Source organism: Periophthalmus magnuspinnatus, chromosome 16, assembly GCF_009829125.3.
Source record: "Periophthalmus magnuspinnatus isolate fPerMag1 chromosome 16, fPerMag1.2.pri, whole genome shotgun sequence".
NCBI classification, from domain to species: domain Eukaryota; kingdom Metazoa; phylum Chordata; class Actinopteri; order Gobiiformes; family Gobiidae; genus Periophthalmus; species Periophthalmus magnuspinnatus.
The window spans coordinates 10,670,871-10,693,346 of record NC_047141.1 but is presented as its reverse complement, the minus strand read 5'-3'; the positions used below and the strand labels follow the sequence as shown (position 1 = coordinate 10,693,346).

The 22,476-nt window shown below is 38.5% G+C and overlaps 1 protein-coding gene across 2 annotated transcripts in view; it reads right to left on the bottom strand.

The window, feature by feature from the left end:
* Nucleotides 1–22,227, bottom strand: part of mef2d (myocyte enhancer factor 2d) — a 161,983-nt gene extending 139,756 nt beyond the window's left edge. For both annotated transcript variants that reach the window (XM_055228222.1, XM_033981253.2), the window contains exon 1: nucleotides 22,008–22,227. The gene's annotated coding sequence lies outside the window, so the exon portion shown is untranslated. The remainder of the gene's footprint in view (nucleotides 1–22,007) is intronic.
* Nucleotides 22,228–22,476: the final 249 nt, after the last annotated feature.

Below are 22,476 nucleotides of genomic sequence, written 5' to 3'. Positions count from 1 at the left end.
TCTGCTCCCGTTTTCACCACCACTGGGATACCACTACTCTGGAATTAGTTTGTTCTCCAATTTTATTTTCTTAATTGGTGATGCGCGCAGGATTTTGCGGTGTCGTGTAGTCATTTTGATACAAATGGGAAAAAAAATCTGCTACTCCCTTGTGTGATGCGCAGCTATCCATCGAAGGTGCCAACAAGTTCACGGCTCTTTGTTGTGATGACGTTTACGGTGACGTCAGCTCCCATTGGCCAGCGGGCATGCTTTTTTATGAAGTCGTTTTAGACTAATATTGTGATTTAAAATGTCCAAATTATAACACAATCTATGACACCCAAGGATTATTATAAGTCTAGAGCAGACACAAGCACAATAGGTCTTCTTTAAGCAAAATATGTTCTGTCCCAGTACAGAAATATGGGATAAGCAGCTCTTCAAGTCAAAATGTGTCCGCTGCATCTAATTTCTTGTCAGATAATCCGGAAGTGTGCAGCAGCATGCTAGTTGTTGTTTGCTTTATAGTGACTGCAGAATGCTACTCTGGTCCGTGCTAGCTTATCAAGTACAATGCCTTTAGACAAGAATTTAACATATGACAACCAATGGACTCAACGTGTAGAAAACTTTTACTGAATGTTAAGCTGTAGTTTTACTGCTAAAAGCTCATAGTTGCTACATGCAAAAGAGCACAGAAACCTTAGAACAAGTGAATACAAATATAAACAAAATATACATTTGTCAGTGTAAATTTATCAAAATAAAAGCAATTTTTTTTGTGTGTTTTGTCATTTTCATTCTATTCATTCAAAAGCCTGCTAACCAAACAACACTAATCATCTTGGACTTGTAGGGTAATTTCTACAATGCCTCTCTGTTGGTTGATTAACATAAAAAGCACTGACCTAATAGTAATAGTAGTCATAGATTATTTGCATAAGAGGAGGTTACTTCATTTGGACAAAGTGGTGTAAGTTACAATACCCAAAAGAGTTGGCCAGATTCCGACATTTTTCATAATCTTGTATTAAAAAAACACAACGCACCCATGTTCACGTCTACCTCGCAGCCAGAATGAGGTCAATGTGGGTTTAGTATTTGGCTGCACCATTTCCGCTTTGATGGGGCAGATAAATTTAGCAAGCCGATTATTTTTAGTAAAAATTCTACGAGTCAGGACTTTCCTCCTTGTAGCCGGAAATGTTTACATAACTCACCATTGTGAAATCACTTAAAGTATGTGTAAAAATCTGGCAGGTTAGCTTGAACATCTGGAAGTCGTGGTGAAAAATAGCAGTGAAGCTAGCCGGTAACTGCTAATGCATATCTATAAACTTACAGGTTTGTAGCTTCCTTAAGATAGGCATGCTAATTGGTCCGCACGTGCTGGTGCCTGTTTAGGGAACAATTTAAACCTAATGTTATGATGTTTCACTGTATGTATTATGCAAAAGGCTTAAACCTTAACTTTCTTGCTAGCTGCTAATCTTTTTTTTATTTTTTTTACAAGGAATAATTAAGCATCACTTCAATATCTTTTGAATGTTTAAAATAAAAAATGTCTTAAGATATTGTAAGCTCTCTAAACAACTCTAAAATCTCTTGGAAACTCTAAAATCTAAAACTAGCAAAAGCTTAATTAGCCAAAATGCATAATTGGCTAGTGTTAACCCGAGGCCCAGTAGTAAGCTAAAAGTTAAAAGCTTCATGCTCCAAAAGGTATTCAATTAGTTGTTTTTTTTCCAAAGCACACACAACTGACTATTTAGGTTGGACAATATAAAAAGTTTAGTGGAATCATCCTCAAAAGATAGCTATAGCTAGCATGTGAACTTGAATTTGTGGCTCAAGAGTGCAAAGGCACATTGAAAGACCACTTGGACCTATGACCTTTCAGATTAACAGTACAGTCCAAAGCATCCCCCTGGCCCACTTTTCGATCATCCATCATGGGGGATTGAGCAGAAGAATGGTGCTTTTTTTTTTTTTTTTTCAGGAGATGAATGAGAATCATGGGGTAAACCTCAGTGGCGTGATTTGGTCAGAGCAGCGGACAACGGTAAATCTCACTTTCCCTCTGGGGTTACAGGTTGAATGCCACTGTCCAATGGAAACTAAAGACTATTTGTTTTCTATACAGCAACAAAGGCCCAAATCCATTCTTCACAATTAGGCTCATGTGCTGTTATTCCCCAGACAACAATAAAGTCTATGTATCTGTGCTATGGTACATTTTGTTGCCTCAGTGATGTGAGGCTAGTAAGATGTCAAATGCCCACTGAAGTAAGCACTGACAAGGGTTAGGGCTAAATAATGAAAATCATTTAAACAATAGATATGCTAAATTGATTGAGCTTTTACCCATGTTATATTGTATTTTTTAATTCCATTACTCCGAGGTTGTCTTTTCAGAGCACTCAAAAATGCACCGTTTGCGTTTTGCCCAGATCGTTCCGTCACAGGTGCAAATCTGGCTCTGTTAGCAAAGCATTCACACGTTTAATTGTGTTTTCCAAACCTAGACATTATTTAAAGATAGAAAATATAAAATACTAGTCCCAAAGTCACCAAAAGTCTGTTTAAAAGGGAATTAAAGCTCTGGGAATGCATAATATGTGTTGTTTAAGGTGAATCTCAACTGAAAATACTCACGGGAACAAGATTATTACATTGCCAGTTAAAATCAAAGTAGAACTAACTTTGAATTAAAGAATGAAAGTGAATTTAAGAATTGAGTATCCACATACCGTAGTTGAAGACATGTACAGCTAGTTTTACAATAAACAAAGCATTCTATTGCAGGGGTGTGCAAAAATATTGAAATATCAATATATCACATCATTTCATTTGATGACACAGTATCATTATCCTGGGCTGCTGTGTCGATATATCGCCAAAGAGTACTTTATTATATATTTTACTAAGTTATTTTGTGCCAGCGCTACAATTTTGTTGCTTGTTTAGAGGAAAACAGCTCGTTAATGCAATATATTTGACATATTTGCTGTTTTGATGATTAAAATGGCTGTATTTCATATTAATGTTGCACAGGCAGTGATTTAACAAAGACTTTCAGCATCACAGCCATGATTTAATAGTTATGTAGTGAGCCTTTAGAGCAGTTAAACTGCACATGTCCCTTTGTACAAGTAAATATTTGGCTCGTACAAGCTATGGATGAATAAGCAAGTAGTTATAAGCACTAGTTTTATTTTATGTATTCTTCTGCTAAGTAACACTAAACAAAAAGCACTTTACATTTATTGAAGATTGATAAACATAAACTAAATAAACCTAGCTGGCCTGGGAACGCCTTGGGGTCCCACTGGAGGAGCTGGAGGACGTGTCTGGGGTGAGGGAAGTCTGGGAGTCCCTGCTTAGACTGCTGCCCCCATACTGAATATCGTAATATCATATTGTACTGAATTTGAACAAATGGAAAGTGCACTGTAGTGTGGTATCCAGGCACTGAAAGCATGCCTTTAGCTCAGCCTACAAATGAGATAAAAAAAAATATATATATATATATATATATATATATATATATATATATATATATATATATATATAAAATCCCAATAGTTTTTTAGAACCTTATTGAGATAGATTTATTTATCTAATTAGCTGCTAAGGCTAGTATGATTATGTAATGAGAGACACCACTTAGTTTTAACCATGCCAGGTTTCAGAACACTAAAGCTAAATTTAACACAACATTATCTTCAAACATTTATGCAGACTTGTTAAATACCGGCTTGTGTCGCCCTGAAATCCATTTGGATTCCACTTTGAAATTCCACATTTAACAACAACATAGTATTATTATTACTACTCAATACATCACAAACTTAACTTTTGAACCAGAACCAAAATATTGCTTAAATTTGCCTTGAAAAAATGACATTAAAGAGGAACCCAATGTTATGATTCTATCAAATCTCTGAACCATTTGAAAACTTTATAAAATAGTAATGAGTATAAAGATTGAATTATTTCTGTTAAATATTGATGACTTAAACGTTGCAAGGAATTTTAACATTCACTTTTGGCATTTCATTTGTACACTATAGCTCAAGCCTCGGAATCATTGAAAATCTGATACTAATGGATACTAAAACTAGTATCGAAACTAGATACTCATTTGAACAGGTATCAATACAAAAACGTCACATTCACAGGACGAAAATTATCTTGAGCTGTATCAGAACAAGTATAAGACACAAAGACTAGTATAGACCCATAGACCACTATGGAACCTACCTGGACGACTGAGGGATTACACCAGGGTTGTCAAACTCATTTTCACAGAGGGCCACATCAACAAAATGGTTGTTCTCAAAGGGCCAGATGTAATTGTATGATAAATGTAACTAAATGTAACCAAATGTAATGTAAAATAAATGCAACTACTTTTTAATCCTGTTAATTAACTGTTTCTATATGTATTACTTATTCAAGTTACATTGCATATGGATTTGCATAGATATGAAAAAATAGGTGTGTTAATGCGTATCTCCTGACAAACTCATATTTTAAGACAGCCATACCTTTTAATATACTTTGTCATGGGCCACATAAAATTACGTAGTGGGCCACATTTCGCCCACGGGCCTTGAGTTTGGCACATGTAGATTACACAGATATAAGGCTGCATGGTAATATAAAAGAAAGTATTATTTACTGTTGAAAATCACATTCTATTGCCTAAAGAAAGAGGGGTTTTTTTTATTTTTATTATCACTGTGGTATCGGAATTGGTGTTGAGTATGGAGTCTATTCCTCAGTATCGAAATCAAGTTTATTTTAGTATCCTGACAACACTACTATAACAACACTTTTTTTTTTCAGCTCAGTCAAGTCAAGAAATATATTCAAATTCATTACACTGTATGAGATTGCTAGAGGGCTAATGCTAATGAGTTTCCCAAATGCCCCAAACATTTGTGAACAGTCCTCAACCTTTACTCTGCAATATTGAAATTTTGTTCTTATCCCAGCGGCGGTATGACACGACACAGCCCCTTTTAACCGGAGAATCTAATTTGAATGAACTAAAAGAGTTGGCTACGCAAAAGCTAAGGGGAGTTCAGATTTAAGCTAGCGCCGTTAGCTTCCGGAGAGCACCTGTCAAAGTGCGTGGGTGGAACCGTGTCTGCGTGCTTTTTAGACTGGCTTTTGATAGAGTTCAGTTTGCGAGGATAATTGGCAGCTGTTCCGTTCCAAAACCAAAAAACTAAAACGTGATTTACATACAAGTGTGAATGGAAACGGAAGGAAAATGTAGTCGCGTACTCATTTTTCGATGGATCTGAAAGACTACAGTATAATTGTAAGACCAAATTAATTCAGATTTGTAACTGAAGTTTGAAGGTTAATTTTGACTCCAAAACTGAAACTCTCACAGTATATATTTCTTTTATAAATTGCAGTTATTTGGAAGTAAGTAAGTAAAGTATTTCATGCACAGAGCCGCTATGCAACATATTTAAAGGCACAATGTGTTACTTTTCTTGCTGGAGGGTCCGCCACCTTCTTGACTTGTTGGAGACATTATTGCTTTGCCTCTAATGTTAAATTTATTTATCTCTATAGAAAAAGCAGGCGAATCCATCTGCCACATTACGGCTCAGATCTATGGAGGGGGGGGAGCATTGCAGGCAAAGCAATAACATCTCCATGGACACAAGCAGGGGGGAGGGGATTCTGCATCCAAAAAGTTACTTAGTCCATCTTTAAATATTTCCTTTATTTAGTTTTTCTCATGTGTTTGAGCCAAATGTATCTTGCCCCAGTACAGACATATTGTATAAGCAGCTCTTGAGGGTGATATAAGTCCGCTGAGCGCTATTGACGTCTAAAAATGATTTTATTGTTTGGCTATCAGGAAGTGTGTGTTAGCATGCTAGCTGTTGATAGCGTTAGTGTCATTGCAAAACTTTTCTCTTGTGTCTGAGAATTGTGAAAAGCACTCAAAAACGTATTGCCGTGAATTATTTGGATGCTCAGAATGCACAAGGTAAGTGAGGAATAACTTTGGACCACTGCGAACTGTATAAAATGGACTAGTTGTTTCACATTTTTAAGACATAAAAATCAGTGACAGCGCCTTTAGGAGAGAGGAAAATGTGTTCTTTTGCGATGGAGATAGAATAAGGAGGTGAGCAAGTGTTTTCGTTTGACTTATATGAGATGTGAGAGAACTGCAAAGGTAGCAGGCTGTCATTGGCTCAACAGGTTGGGAAAGTAGAGCTGTGGTCCATCTCCTGACTGATTACTTCTCAGCATCACTCTTCACTTCTCCTCGCTTCCTGTCCTCTGCTCCCAAGCCCTGCCCCATTCCCCCTCCCCCTCCTCTCTAGCTCCTCATTACTGTAATTGATGTTTAACCCTCACGTTGCCGGGCTGATGATGGTTCAATTAAAAGCTTGTTGTCACACAGGGATTAGGGCAGTGTAAAGTATAAGGCGCGCTGCGGTCTCTCCGGGTCCTAATGCCCTCTGGGGGTCAAGCCGGGGGCAGTGTGAGCAAATAGCTCCAATCCCACTAAGAGCAAGGCGTTAGCAGAGGCGTTACCTGATTGGCTTTTTGGTTGCTGTGATATTCGTGATCGGAATACCAAATGTGGAACTCGGCTCCAAATTCGCCCCTATAACTGCTAGAGCCTGGATGAGCTTCTTTTGACTGGAGCCGAACGCTATGGACAACGTCACACGCCCTTAATCCACTTCTTTAAACTGATGTGATACTGGTTGACATATGGGTAAAATTTTCTTAGCAGGGCAATGAATTCAGAAAATAAAAGGGCATTGCCATTTCAAAATTTCTTATGTGGATAAACATTTCAATTCCCCTGTTTTTCACCTAACAACAATGGATAGAAATGCAAAGAAAAGTCGTACATCAGTCAGGTTTATTATACCAAGCTGATTCAAACTACAACGCTTATATGATAGCAGATGGGGCACACCAATATCCTACATGAAGACATTTCAAATACATTATATCAAGAACATTTTGAATAGCACATATTTTCAAAATGCATAAAAGCTAACAAAAATCTAAACAGCCTAAGAGAAGAAGACTGGTCATTTTATAGAGAAGTTGAGAAGTTAATTTCCTCATTAAGGCCACAGAGAGTAGTTTGTTTTTTGTTTTGCTTTTTATTTGTTTTTTATTTTATTTATTTAACCTTTATTCAACTAGGAAAGTCCCATTGAGATTGCTAATCTCTTTTTCAAGGGAGTCCTGGCCAAGACAGCAGCAGTTACATTACATTACACACACATTTCAACACATCATAAAATGGCTTCTTAAAAGCAATTACAAATTATAGACTTAATTTCCAAACCTTTCAACATAGATTTAAACTGAACTATTGAAGTCAGTTCTTGTAATTTCAAGACTTTTTGTAAATTATTCCATGTTGAAGGCGCAGAATATTGAAATGCCACTTTACCAGTTTCTGTGAGGACACTTGGGACAGAAAGAAGCATGGAGTTTTGTGATCGCAGAGCATAATGTTCATCTGTTTTATGTTCAATATATGTGCTTAGATATGGAGGGAGCAGACCCATAATCCCTGAACATGAAATGAACATGTACCAGTGACAGCCTGTGAGTGTTGAAGTAGTAAGTAGGAAACCTAGCAAGCTAAAGATAAAACACTGTATCCTCTAAATAAAAGGGAAAAGCCCAAACGTATCACAGCATCTAGTGTTTTTTTCTATATCATTCTTCAGTTCCATGCATTACAAATCAAATAATTTGCCAACTGTTACATAAACCTATATTCCATCATTAGTCATTTAAATCCTGGTTCTTTTTGGCAAATGCCTTCATGACATCTGCCTACTGTCAAATGGCATAATCAGATAACTCTCCCACATCTATAGCCCCGAGACAAAAGAATTAAGACTGGAGTGGGTGTGAAAACGCAAGTGCAACAGCTGGCAATTCAGAGAGGCGCCCAAACAACGCACGCGCTGGACAAATCACGCGTTTTTTTGTTTCTTTCTTGAAGTGTTACCAGCTGCAGAAACGAGTGCAGACGAGAAGCAGGAGCCAAGCATGTGCTGATGTAGTCTGGGTGTTTTAATTACACGCGCGGTTTAGAATAGGAGGAGTTTGGGGTGTTTAATGGGCCGCGAGATTAATCGTAATCGAAATTTGAATGGAGGCAATTAGTAAGTCGCAAAAGTGCCATCATTTTCTCCAAAAACAATGATAGCCTGTCTTATTCTGTATAAAAAACAGCTAACCTTGTGTAGAGCTTTACAAACGTGTTCTGAAATCTCAAACATGACTCTTGTATTAGCTTGTGAAAAACTGCAATTCGTAATTTTTTCCAAAATCGTTTTTTGATTTTTCTTTGGTTCTCGCTTCATAGCTGTAGAGACGTGACGAAAAAAACAGAAAAATAATAATTATAAGAGTTAATTTTGACGTTTGGCTGGTTTGGCTGGTTCTGCTGGTTTGTTGTTGGTTGATTCAAGATTTGTTTGACTTCACTGTGATTGGTTAAATTTCTTATTTCATAGCCAAGGGGAGGAGTGGGTGGGGTAAGGTAGACGGCACGATCCCTCCAGCCTGACCGATGAGTTTTCGTGATATTGTGCATTCATAAACTCACCAGAATCCATCTTGGCAGGCTCTCGCTGGTGTGTGATTGAGCCTGGCCGCCAGTGTGCCAGAGATTGGTCCAATCACAGAGCAGCATTGTGGTTTGGGCGGAAGCCAAAAGTGATGTGCCCAAGTGAACCAAAACAAACATGGTGACGCTGACAAATGTACTTTAGCCTATTTTAGCTTAAATACAGACTATTTGGTTTGTAAAAAACAAAGGGTAGTGCTTTGTACATTTGTGGACGGGAAACTAGATCTAATCAAAGGCTCGGTTAACAGCTCGTTCCGCTGCTACTACCAATCAGCTGGTAGTATTAGTTTGAACATCCTGATTGCTTTCAGTGAGAGCCAATCCCAACTGATAATTGTGTAGAACTCAATTCAGAGCCAACACCATCCACCATTATTCTATATGTGGTTTGGTATCCCTACTGATGTGAACAAAGAGCTGCAGTTTACTTAACACTCTTCCTCTTACAAACATAAACAAACAAGGCATCATCAGAACCAGTTGATTTGTCACCTGCCATAGTACACTGAGGGCAGAGGGGAGCACCCGCCATCAGGCCCCATTCTCTCTGCTCCCTCACCCCAGCATGGTGCTCAGACGGCAGCCCGCTCCAGCCGAGACACGGGAGGGTGGCCATTTTGAAGTCGCAGCGGGTCAGATGGAGAGCGGGTCGATTGTGAGGTGAGGCTAGCCGCTGCCACTTTTCCCATATTAAGTGCTGCTCGATAACAAAAACACCCCTGGCTTTAAGTTCCATTCTCCTCCATTCTGTGCGAGGTTGAATCAGAGCCATAATAACAGAAGGCTGGGGCCCGCTGTGCGCCTGAGTTCTTCCTGTTCTCCTCTCTCAGCGTGGGAACAGCCAGGCACAAAATCTGCCCTGGATCCTCGGCACTGGAGAGGCCGTGGAGCATCGCAGCAGCGCAGGTAGTAATTGCTCCTTTCTGCTTCGGAGGTTGGCACGCTCAGACGGCTTAGACAGGAGCGTGGACGGGGCTGTTAGGTCCGGCACATTGACAGCGGCGAACGAGGTGTGCTTGTGTAACAGGTATGAGGTTGTGCAACAAGATCATTTTATAATCTTTAAGGGACTGCACAATGTATCGCAAAAGTAACGATATTGTAATATTAGCGAACGTAATAATCAAGATCACAACTAACTAAAAATAACATAAGGAGGACAATTTTGTAAAGACGCACTGGAATCAGCACATATCAGTTTTTCCCTGTTTAATTTATCAGGTCCACTATCAAATAAAAGGGAAAGTTTTGTCCATGTAGGAAAATATGCTCTCTTCATTTGACCCATCCTTCACTGTCGCCGGGGCAACCCGTCAGGAGCAATGGTGCAGCACCCAAAGACCCATTTACAGATCCCTCCAAAACCCGGATCTAGGTCAAGATAACCTAGCTGGAGGATTCAATAGTCCACCATTCATGTTTTAGGATAATGGTGGACATTTGAGTACCAAGAAACTTACCCAGTTTTGGCCCAACCTTCTAATATACCATACTTGAGTAGAGCTGTGCAATTAATCAAATTTTAAGTCTTATTTATGCTCAGGAAATTAACACTGAAAGCATTTTATATGTTTTAATAAGACTATATAAAAACAAAAATGTGTGACAGCTCAATATGGGGAAGAAATCTTGAGGTTTACAAAAAAGAATTGGACCTAAAAATAACAAAAATTACACATATTCACACTGTGGAAGATGCAAAAAAGATTAGCACTTGTCAGAGAAGTTGCATTTCTGTGCTGTACTGAGGACACTCACTGCCAGCTCAGTCTTCGTTGTCTTATGTTATCAGAAGTATAATACTCCCTACAATGGAAGCATAGACTGGAATGGACAAGAAGTATCATAAGGTCTTGAGGGTTCACGTCTCAGTATGGGTCCCAGGTCCTGTACTGTTGGTAAATAGTATAACTCGTATTTATGCTCAGGACATGAAAATTGAAATAAAATGACAAAATGACATATAAAAACATATGTGACCGCTCAATACAGGAGAAAAAAACCTTCATATATATATTTTTTGCCATATCACCCTGTTTTATATACCTGCTGACCTCCACATTCTGTTATTTAATAGTGAAATCAGATACCGTGAACAGCACAGGTAGTAATTTGCTCCTTCCAGTTGCGGGGCTCTTTTAGCTGGCGGAGAGGTGGGTGGTGCAGACCTTTCACTCTGTGCCCTGCTCTGCTAACCTGACTTAACAAGAGGTGATTCTGAACCGCAGCAGGCCAGGATCACAGGTCACACTAACGCATTCGGAAAACACGTGTACCAACAGAGAGGGGAAGGGAGAGGGGGAGCGGGGTGGAGAGAGAGAAAAGGAGGGAGAGAGAAAGGGGGAGTCAGAGGAGAGAGACAAAGAGGGAGAGAAGAGCAGGGAAACGAGAGAGAAGGAAAGAGGCGTAAAGGAGAGAAACAGAGGGACAGAGACAAAGAAAAAGGGGTTGCAGCAGGGAGAAAGAAAAAGAAGGAGAAGCAGATAAGTAATAGAGAGAGCTGAGCAGAGGAGAGAGAGAGAGAGAGAGAGAGTAGAGAAAGTGTGAGTGGAGAGGTAAACAGTCAAATCAATCAGGCCTTGGCCTCTTCACAGCGGTTAGTGCAGTGAGAGAGGCAGTGCTGTGCTGTTAGTCCACAGGTCAAAAACACCAAAAAAACTGACTGACAACTATATCTGCCAGCTAGGAATATATGAAAAATAACAGTAGTGTTTCCAATAGCAACATTTATCTATAAACCTGTATTTGCACGAGTGAGGACGACATCATCTTACCCTATTACAAGCAGACCTGTCACGATAACACATTTTCAAACGTGATATATTGCTACAGATAAACGTTAATACTGAAACTACTTTATGCTACTGAGGCTAAACTAATCCATGTAAACACATTTTTAAACAGATTGTATCAAAAATTATCCATAGAAGTTATTTATTCTACCCATAAGCTGTATAAAGAAGTGGACTAAGTGAGTGTGACGTCATCCAGTGTTCAGCTCCGGTCACATGAAGCTCATCGAGTCTAGCGGTTATCTTTTCAAAATATATCGCAAATGTAATCGCAAACGCAGTACTGACATATCGCACTTCAATTGTTTTCCCAAATCATTCAGTAGGTATAGATTTTGCAGATTAGTACGTTTACAAGGAAAATTTTGCACTCAGCCAACCCCTCAGACGCATTTGTCAGGGTTCATCGCTCCGCAGACTGACAGCCCTGTGAGGTCTGAGGAGGCAGCAGCTGACTCCGGGTTGCGACTCAGCACCACCCGCTAATTGTTTCTTCAAATGAGCCCAGGAGGGGAGAGGAGAGAAGAGAGGGATGGGAGGGAGTGGAGGCTTTGATGCCCACCAAACCAGAGACAACTGTACACGGTAATCCCCAAAACAAAATCTGAGCCTGGTAAAGTCTTTGGCATCCACATCACAAGGTGGTCTCTGCAAGATCAAAATGCCTCCATTTCTTGTCATTTGTGGAGAGACATTTCCATCATTCTGCAACCAATACAGGTTTACATTTCAAAGACTAGTTGTGTAATCTCTCATTTGTCTAGGAGTGTTCCATGGTTGAAAAGGCTTGAGGTTTCATTTGGACAATGGTTCTGAATAGGAGACATTGAAAATAATATCTGGATGCAGTCGATCCACCTTGATTTCCAAAACATTGTCCAGATGGGTCCCTTTGAAACTTTTTCTACAACTTCACAAGACTGCTGATAATTACTGCAAATTGTAAATCATGTCAAAATCTTGTTTCGCTGATCCAAGTTTTTCATCTCATTGGAATGGAGCACACCTAAAGTACGCAAGCAACATCAGAACCCAGACTGTAGAGTTCACCACGTGTTCAATACAGGGTTGAAAATGAAAGTAGGAGAGTTAAAAAATCCATTCTGGTGACTTTATGAACTAAACAATGCAATAATTCATGCCATGCAAAGTAACAATCTCGTACAGTTTGAAGTATTATGCTTTTTTCATTTTTTTTCTTGTAAACTAGAGATAGACCCATATATCGTTTGGCTAATGTATCAGACTGGTATTTGGACTTTTTATCATATCGTCTATTGACCTTAACTCTCCAGCACAGGCCGATGTTTTGTTTTGGTCAATTTGTTGCCTAGAACATACTCACAAAGCTTTATTTTCACACTTTAATACAAAGAGATAACTGCACTATAATGTGATACACTGTTCTCGTAAAGGTCTATGGTAAAAAAGGGCTGTGGGTGTGTTTGTAGTAAATTTAAATTGCATAATTTGAGGAAAAGAATCAAAATCATCCCTACATATTGGCCCAAAAATATGGTCAGAGCTTATTGGCAATCAGTTACTCTGGATTCTAAACAATCGTTATCGGCAGCGGCCATGAAAAAACCCAATGTTGATATAAAATGATAGGGCTATTGACTTCCTGTTCAAAACTACAGAACCGATTAGTCCTGGCTCTTAATATTGGCATATTTCACCATAACAAGCAGCAGTGAACTTGAGGCAAAAATCTTCTGAATATTCACAAGTAAATACAGGGCAGTGGGCTGGGATAGGGAGTAGGTGAAAACAATGTGAATGAATCACTCAAAACACATCTCTGAATAAACTAATGATTATGGAAGACTGTTATAACGTGGTAAAGCACAGACTAAATCATGAAGACTAGTACAGTTTGCTACATGAACAACCAATGTGTGTCGTTTTGGCACTAAGTGGGTGAGCGTACAGCCCTCAGTCATGGTTCTCAGGCACACAAAAGCCCATTACTGTAGCTGAGCCCATACGTTATCTGAAGCTTTAGCTCTTTCACTGAACAAGTCCAGTCACATTTATTTGTCCAATTTAGGGATTAGGTGTCACTGTGCACTCCTGGGGATTTAAGCCGAGGAGGAAAGTGAGAGCTATTTAGAGATTATGAGAAAGTTGATTCTGTCCAAGAGGATACAGTAGAAAGAGGAAGGACTTTTGACACATGGTAGGGCTGCGTGATTTTGGAAAAGAATAGAGATTTTTCAGACAAGTATGACAAGTATTGAGAGTATTGCAAGATATATCCCAATTAGGACTAAACGATGTGAGGAAACATATCTAATTGTGATTTTTCTGCCAAGCATTGAGATTAGATTTGCGATTTATGTTTTAATAATGGGATTCTGTTCAAAGTTCTCATTTTAAATGCAAAAATTGACAAAAAAAAAAAAAGCCAGAAACATGAAATGGCAAAGTAAAATAAGAATCTCATTTCAGACCATGTTTGTACAGATCTAAACTTCAGGGTTAGCTGTTTTTATGCAGAATAAGGACAGAATTTTTTGTGGAGGAAATTTTGGTGCATCAAAAATTAAAGCCTTTGCGTTTTGCTAACATTGTGCTTTCGTTTCGATTGATTGCTCTCACAGACCTAATCCTAATAAAATCATAAACGCAATTCAAATTTCTCGCTATTAGCAAATGGCAAAGACAAAAAATTATTTAAGTAACAATTTCTTCTACAAACAACAAAATTCTGTATTTAAGTATGTCTAAAACCTGCCAACCCGGCACATTAGACCTCTACAAACATGTTCTGTTTATTATCTTAGCAGTTCAAATTTCAGTCTTCTCTCAAATGTTAATTACTCTGGTTGAAAATGTGAACTTTGAACAGAATTGTACAATTCAAACATAAACTGCAAATCTAATCACAATGTTTGTCAGAGAAAATGCAGTTAGATATGTTTCCCACAGTCATTCAACCCTAATTGTTTAAAAAGTGGATTCTGTAGATGCACATTGTAAACAGCTCCAAGAGCATTAATACTCAAGAGAAGACAAAATATGAACGGATAAACTAATACAAAAATCCCATGCATTTCAGAACACATTTGTAGAAGCCTAAACTACAGGTACAACAAGACTTTTCTGTAAGACGGGATATTTTGTTGTTTGCATAGGGCATCCTATTATCTAAATAATTGTAGCCTTTGCCATTTGAAAGTGCGTCAACTCAAATTATAATTCCGATTTGATTGTGATAATGTGCAGCTCTGACACGTGAGGAGAAATGAAGATGTGTTATATGCAGTGTTCAACTAGCATGATGTAAATGACATTTATTTGTGTTTGTCAGCCACGCTCCCAACTAACAAGTTAGAAGATGGATTTCTGACACCAGCGTGCGATCTCCATGGCAACACCTCGTAACAAATCTCTCGTTAGACATAAGTTGAAAAGTTTAATGGCAGGTCGCATGAAGATGGTGAGTTTTGAAGAGAGGGAAATTGCTCGGAGGAGGAGGTAATTAACGCTTTGACTGGAAAACAAGAAGATTTGAAGTGTTCATGAACTGATTTTACAGTTAGAAAAAAAGATTTATTGGCGGTCTCTCATCTATTATACTGCACATATGTAAATGTTGATGCGTCGACGATTTCGAATCACGTCAAAACATGTAATCAATAAAGACATGGTTGATTCTATAATTAGGAGAATATTTCGTGTCTGTTGGCCATATTTGGGTGTTTGAAGTTTGGCTTTTTCTGTCCTGTAGGGTGACACACCTTTGTAGCTAAATACAAAAATGATTTTGGAAACAAATCAGTTCTATAACAATTGTAAGGAAACCTTTTCACAAGAAGTAAAGAAGTACCGTTTTCATTTTAAACATATTTAACATGCCCTGTGCTGTGACCTCTCCTGTCACCCCACTGGACATTCACTACAAATTTGCCATGTCAAAAAATTCTAATAAATTATTTAATATGTCTATAGCGTTAGAATACATATTTGTAAACAGCTGAGTTGAATTTCAGAGAAAGAAAAACATTATTTAGAAACATCATGTCAAGTACCCATTTATCAATTGTAAAACCCTCCCCTCTTTGGACAAAATTTGGTGACCTGATGGCATTATGGATTCTTACAGAATCAATCAATGTATATGCTGTAGAAAGTATTTTTGTGCTGTGCACTTTTCAAATTGCAAAGTTTCACTTAATTTATAAGTCACAAAATCCGTATCTGAGTAGAACATCTTGGCTTATATATTAAGCTAAATGTTACAAAAGACTGACTGGCTTTTGTGCTCATTTTTCATCTATCAAATACTTTATTATGTGCTTGTCCAAAAAATGTCTCACCTGGGTAACGCCTTGAATAATACCTTATAAAACTGCAATGGTTCTCTCTACAGTCACAAACTCAACACCACAATGAAGCCTCAGCCTCTGGAGTGATATTTGAAAAGAGACAGCTCAGGTTTAACCCGGGTCTTTGAGAAAATCATCCTGTTTCATTACGTACCGACCCTCAAAAGCTTTTCAGACATCAACTGGATAATGCACATACTTTTTGTAGAATTACTTTCGATTTTGGAATGAGCTTAATGACAAGATTGTTCAAGGTCATGCGGGGATACTGTGAGCTCTACAATAAGCACAGCATCCGTAAATGTTACAAAATGTCAACTGGGTAACACGTCAACTGGGTAACACATCAACTGGGTAACACGTCAACTGGGTAACACGTCAACTGCGTAACACGTCAACTGCGTAACACGTCAACTGGGTAACACGTCAACTGGGTAACACGTCAACTGGGTAACAAGTCCCATAGACTCCATAATAAAATCAGCATTACCCGGTTGACATGGTTTAGTCATGATTGTTTTGAGGCTTTTGAAGCAAGATAAGTGGATTTTTCTTCTGTATTCAAAGTGTTAAAGCTTTTTCATTAATGTTCAATAGACTATAGACATCAACAAAAACATTTGAAAAATACTCATTATAATCAGCCATATGTTAGCTGTGTTTTGACTATTGCTAATTACAGTTGCCATGTGCCGGTTTATTGGTGTACTCCAAACTAGGCCAACCGGTCCAGCCTTAAAAACATGTTCACTCTCACTTAGATTAGAACCTGTCCTGTATCATGGTGTCCAAAACATACATTTACATACCTTTTAAATTTTGTTCTATTCATACTCTCCGTATGGTTAGCAGTACGATCCTGTCCAAGACTCAGCCCACAAGCTTACTTCATCCATGCTGCCACACGCCAATTTTCCATAAATATACAAAAGAATGATACAAACAATACACTACAACTTCACAAACCTGATGCGATGTGCAGTGGTTTCGTTAGCGGGATGCGCACTAGTTTTGTTGTGATAGCAGTCTGAAGGGGGAGTGACAGCATCGGGAGTGTTAAAAACAAAACTTTATTTATAAGACATTTTAATATGTTGTTTTCTGTAATAAACCGTCTTTAAATGATCATCCAAACAGATATGGTTAAAACAGTTCTGTCAGGGCTTTCCTTAAACTATATTAAAGTGATCATTAGTTCCCCTATCCCCTCCCTCCTTGCACTGGAACACTGCTCCATATAATGATGTAATGGATAGACTTCCTTGGGCCTGACAGATGACACTTTGCTCATTGTCTCGTGTCTATATGAATGTCCATCAGCGCTCCGGTATCTACAGCGTGCCGAAAAAGGAATATCACAAACCAGAACTGGACTCTATTTTCTATTTTTTTCCTAATAATCAATAATATTAGTTATCCCTAGTTTGTGGTTTTCTTCTGTTTTAGTTGTAATGGTGTAGTCTTTGTTTAGACCTGTTTTAGTCCTGGTTTAGACAATACATAGTCCAATACACAGTCCAATGGAAATTTGAGTTCACCAAATTATCAAATCGCAAAGACTGTAGTAGTTTAGGTAGTAAACTGTCCCCAAAATAATTATTCTTTAGTAGATCTGGATGCTATTCTGCTGGTTCAGCCCCTGATGTGGTCCTGTTTTAGTCCAGGTTTAGTGAGTTGGTCCAGTCCAGTATTTTTAAGTGTTTTTACCAATCGATTCTGTGTGCAGCAGTTTGGACAGTATAGGTTGTTATATATGTTCTACAAAAAAAACTGACCTTGTCCTTTGACCTTGACCATGTTATGACCTGGTTTAGTCCTGATTTAGGGCTTTTTCTCATTTAGATCTGATTAAGTCAGTTTTTCTTACACGATCACAATAGGATTTTTGTTGGTCGTGTGTCTGTGTAATCCCTCAGTCATCCAAGTAGGTTGTAGGGTGTATACTAGTCTATGTCGTCTCATACTTGTTCTGATACATCTAAAAATTATTCTAAAGCTATTCAGGAAAGGTTTATTTATGTCCTGTGAATGTGACTTTTTTAGTATCTCTGCTCAAATAGTATCGGGCTTTGATACTAGTTTTGGTATCGATTAGTATCTGATTTTCGCTTTTGAAAACCCTAGTTCAGACCCTGACTTGGTCCTGTACTAGTTCATGTTTAGACCTGCTTTAGGACTTCGTTTAGACCTGGTGTAGTCCTGGTTAAGATTAGGTTATAGTCCTGTTTTAGACCTAGTGAAGACTGGTTTACTTTACAACTGGTTTATCCTTACATATACTTAACATATTAGGTCTAACATCTCAAACCGCTATGGCGTGTAGTATAGCCATTTTTTACCACATTTTTCCCGGCACAAATTCCATGCTCTCGTCTGACAAGTGGGGAGCTTGATTCTGCTTTATTGATGCCATCATTAGAGGCTTGCATCCACAACGCACAAAATGGTTTCCGGGTTGGAGGAGGAAATTAGAAGTTTGATGGCACAGCCTCCCAGGAGAAAAGCAATTACACACTGCAATGAGGGCACAATGGTGGGAAATGGGCTCGAGAAAGAGACGTAGAATGGTCCAAAGACACGAGATATGAAAGAGACAAGATGAGATGGTTTGGACAATAGTTGGGTATCTTTAAGTAAAAAATATTGTCCAGTTAAAGGAACTGTATGAAAGATTTGTATTTTACAGTCCATAAACATGATCAAACTGATCGATCAATCGATCAACTGATGTTCAAATCAAATGTAACTTTTATTGTAATGCTGATTTATTCTGAATTACAAAAAACACTGGACATGATGGCCAAGTTGTTTATGTTATAATTTGGTATTTTGGTTCTCAAGATGATCGTCGAATCAGAAAGCACAATGAGCCTCACTTGAGTCTGCCATTTAGGTTGCCAGGTTCAATGCTGAAATCCAGTTGGTTTAAACCTAAAATGCCTCTGTCTGATCTGAATCGTCACTACCTAAAGCCAATGCCTGCAGCCAATTAATAATCAGTGCTAGTGCAGCGTCTGCAGCTCAGGGAGTGAACTCAGTGAGTTTCTGAGTTTTCACACAAAGCATGGCTTATCCAGATACTGAGAAAAACACATGTCCATTATATGCAGCTTAAGGCACTAGCAACGCAGGTGAATAGTAGCTGGAAGTACACGTGCAGAAATATCTTTAATGGATTTGTTTTTATTAGGTTGCATTCACGACATTCTTGATATTGATCTCATAGTTCAACCTTTTAGGGATGCACCAACAATTATATCGAATATCGGTGGTGATACTGAAAAATTCGCTCGATCAGGTATCGGTCCCCTGATATCGGTTATGCTGATATCCTGACCTTTAATTGGATGCATTATTAGAAGAATGTACTATTAACTGGCAAATTTTAGCATAAAACGTCTCATAAGGTTTTAACTTTTAAGATTACTCTTCTGTCTGCTCCTTTTCATTCATTGGTTGTTTAACCTTATGACTCTGTTGATGTCTTTTTATATTTTATGAATGAAATAAAAATAAATAAATACAACTTTTATTCATATGAAGCTGTTCAGTAGTTGAAGGATAAATAACAAAACAATTGGATCTCTTGTGTAATAAATTAACTGTATTTTAAGGAAACAAGTGCCATTTTCAGTCCCTACACTGGTATCAGTTGATATCGGGTATTGGCAGATACTTAAAAGTTGAAGTATCGATATTGGTATCGTAACTGAAAAGGTGGATTGGTGCATCCCTAAAACATAAAAGATCTGTTTTAAAATACATATCCAAACAGAAAATCCACAATTGTTGGACCTTATTATTTGCTCAGGTTTGAGTCCACAATTCCCATATAAACTAAAGGCTTTAAGTTCTTTCAACAGACAATTATCAGGCGTTTGTGTTGCAATAAAGCCAACACTTTCTGAACAATAATACAAAAAATATGCCATCTTAGATTGTTTGCACTGACAAAAAACATTGGCCTCTGTGCCAGTTTTTGTTTAATGCAGATAGGCCCAGTAATAACAGAGGTATTAACCATAAATTATGACTAATTTTGTCAGCTAAAAGGAAAACTGGTATCTGACCCTATAACTTAATGTTAGATATAGAGCTTGGGAACTTCCATAGACATCCATGAGTGAGAACTAAAAAGTAAACAAAAGAGCCAGGGAACAACCTGCAAAACTGCTGGGCCACTAATTATACTATAATGTCAGAATACTTGTAAATGAGTGCAAAGTTTAGTAGTAGGTGTCTTAAAATCTCCATTGGTTTAACATTAGGCTCACTGAAAATTTTATGAGGTGTGACGACAATCCTGAGTTGTTTCAGTTTAGAACACTATGGTCACATGAACCCAACCTATTAAAGCACTTGAGTCTACTGAACTGTCAATCACATAATTACAACACAAGGTTGAGTTGCCCCTGTATCACAAATTAGGGATTGCAAAGACCTATATAATCCTATATTTTTATCCAAATCTGGGACGCGAGGGTGACCTCAGTTGAATCCACTGCATCTCACAATATAAGCAGGAGCATGAACAACCTCCATGATGGGGAGCCCAGCTAATAAATAACCAAATAAATTAATTGACACTATTAATTACTAATATTACTATACAAGATAAAGACTGTCAAGCAAAGTACATCATAAATATATTTTCTTGCAAAAATATGTTGTTATACATGTAATAATAACTAACTTAACGCTGGACTTCATTCAAAGGTGCACTATGTAACTTTTTTTTTTTCATGAAGGACTCGCAACCTGTCTGTATCCATGGAGGCTGTCTTGCTCCCTTGAATGCTCCACAGTATGGCATTAAATGTATTGTACTGATTCAAATATAGGTGTTCACAATACCTTGAAAAGCATGCATTCTTACTGCATGTGCAGTTGCCTGGCTCTCCACAGATATAATCTGTAACTTGTTGTTATGTTATTTAATGCCATACTGTGGAACACCTCAGGTCACATCTCCATAGAGAAAAGCAGTTGCATAGTGCCCCTTTAATACACCTTTCACAACTTCTAGTATATACTTTACACCGTTTGTGATTATGTGAATTTGCATCTAATTACATTCTGTTTTTGAATTTCTAATTTCTAAAAGCAGAAACCTGTACCAGCGGGTAACACATTGGTAATTAAAGCAGCTCTGCTTGTGCACAAGTCTCTCCATGGCCAAGCACCAAAGTACATATCTGATATATTAGTGCCATATGAACCATCTCACTCTCTGAGGACTTCAGGGACCGGCCTCCTGCTGGTGCCCAGAGTCAGGACTAAACATGAACAATCAGAGCTTCAGTTTTATGCAGCTAAAACCTGGAACAGTCTTCCTAAAAATGTGAGACAGGCCTCTACTTTGACAATGTTTAACTTCAGGCTCAAAACAGTTCTGTTTAGCTGTGCATATGACTGAAATGGTTCTAATCTGCACTTTTCTCCTTTAATGTTAATTTTATGATGATTATTTATGTTTTGATTTGTTTGTATTGTGATTCTAATGCCTTTCTTATTCTGTAAAGCACTTTGAATTACCTTGTGCTATATAAATAAACTTGCCTTGCCTAATTAGTTTGTGCCCTAGAGCCCACTCACGCCACTCAGTTCAGGCTGCCATTGTGTCCTTGAGCAAGACATGCCTGTGTGCAGCTCTATGAGGCGAGCATGCTTGTAGAGTGACTGACTTGGAACCATATGAGTTTGTGATTTCAACTAAAAAAAAAAAAAAAAGACATCTCCAGTGACGAGTCTCATGTGTTGAGTCAAACCCATTCGCCCTGCTGTTGGCTGCGATGTAAAGCTGTCACTCCTAATGCAATTGATAGCGCGATAAAAGTTGCCAATAACCTAAACGTGCTTTTCTCTCCCGCGCAATCCATTAGGCAAAATGAAGAGAAATCGCGTCAAAAGCCGGCTGACACTCGCTGTAAATCGCTCCTGACAGTTGGTAATTCCTGTTAAGAACAACTGGCTGCGATGTTATTATTTACTTGAGCGGCAGAGCAACTTGGCAAACTACAGAAAGCAGCAGCAGCGACACAAAAACACAAGACTACACGGATTATTTACAGCGATCACATCTTTCCTGACTCGGACTTGTCAGGATTTAGCACGCAGTTATCCGACACCCCGGAGCACGGCGCCTGGACGCAGTTGTCAGGGCTCACCAACAACCAAGAGGAGGGGGAACACAACGTGGAAAAAAAGCCTGGTAAATATGACACAAGCGTCCAAATAGTGACTTACCCGAGCCGCCGTGGATCCGCATCTGTTTGTGAGCAGCACTTGGACAGCATTCAGAGTGCACGTCGGGGGTAGAAAACGAGCGCGTAACGTACAAAAAAAGAGATGTGTAAAGCCGAAAGCGCTGGGCAGCCAATTAGAACAAAAAAAATCTCCTCACTTCACGTACAAGGGTAACTATTTAGTTGTGGCAAATGGTGCCTAATCTATCCTGAGCATGAGTGGCACTGCTTTGAGACTGACAGGCACTCGACCAATCAACGTGACGCCTTCGTTTTTTCCACCAATCACGAAGTGCGCGCGGACAAGGCGGAAGCTGTGCCGTGGAGTAGGAAGGGCTAAAGGCGCCCTCGTGTGTTTGGATTGTATATACAGTTTTTTGTTATGTTTTCAGTGTGAAGTTCAGTTAATTAAGTTTTTGTTGGAAATTAGTTGTTATAAAAGTGACATTTAAAAGGATTATTTAAAAATG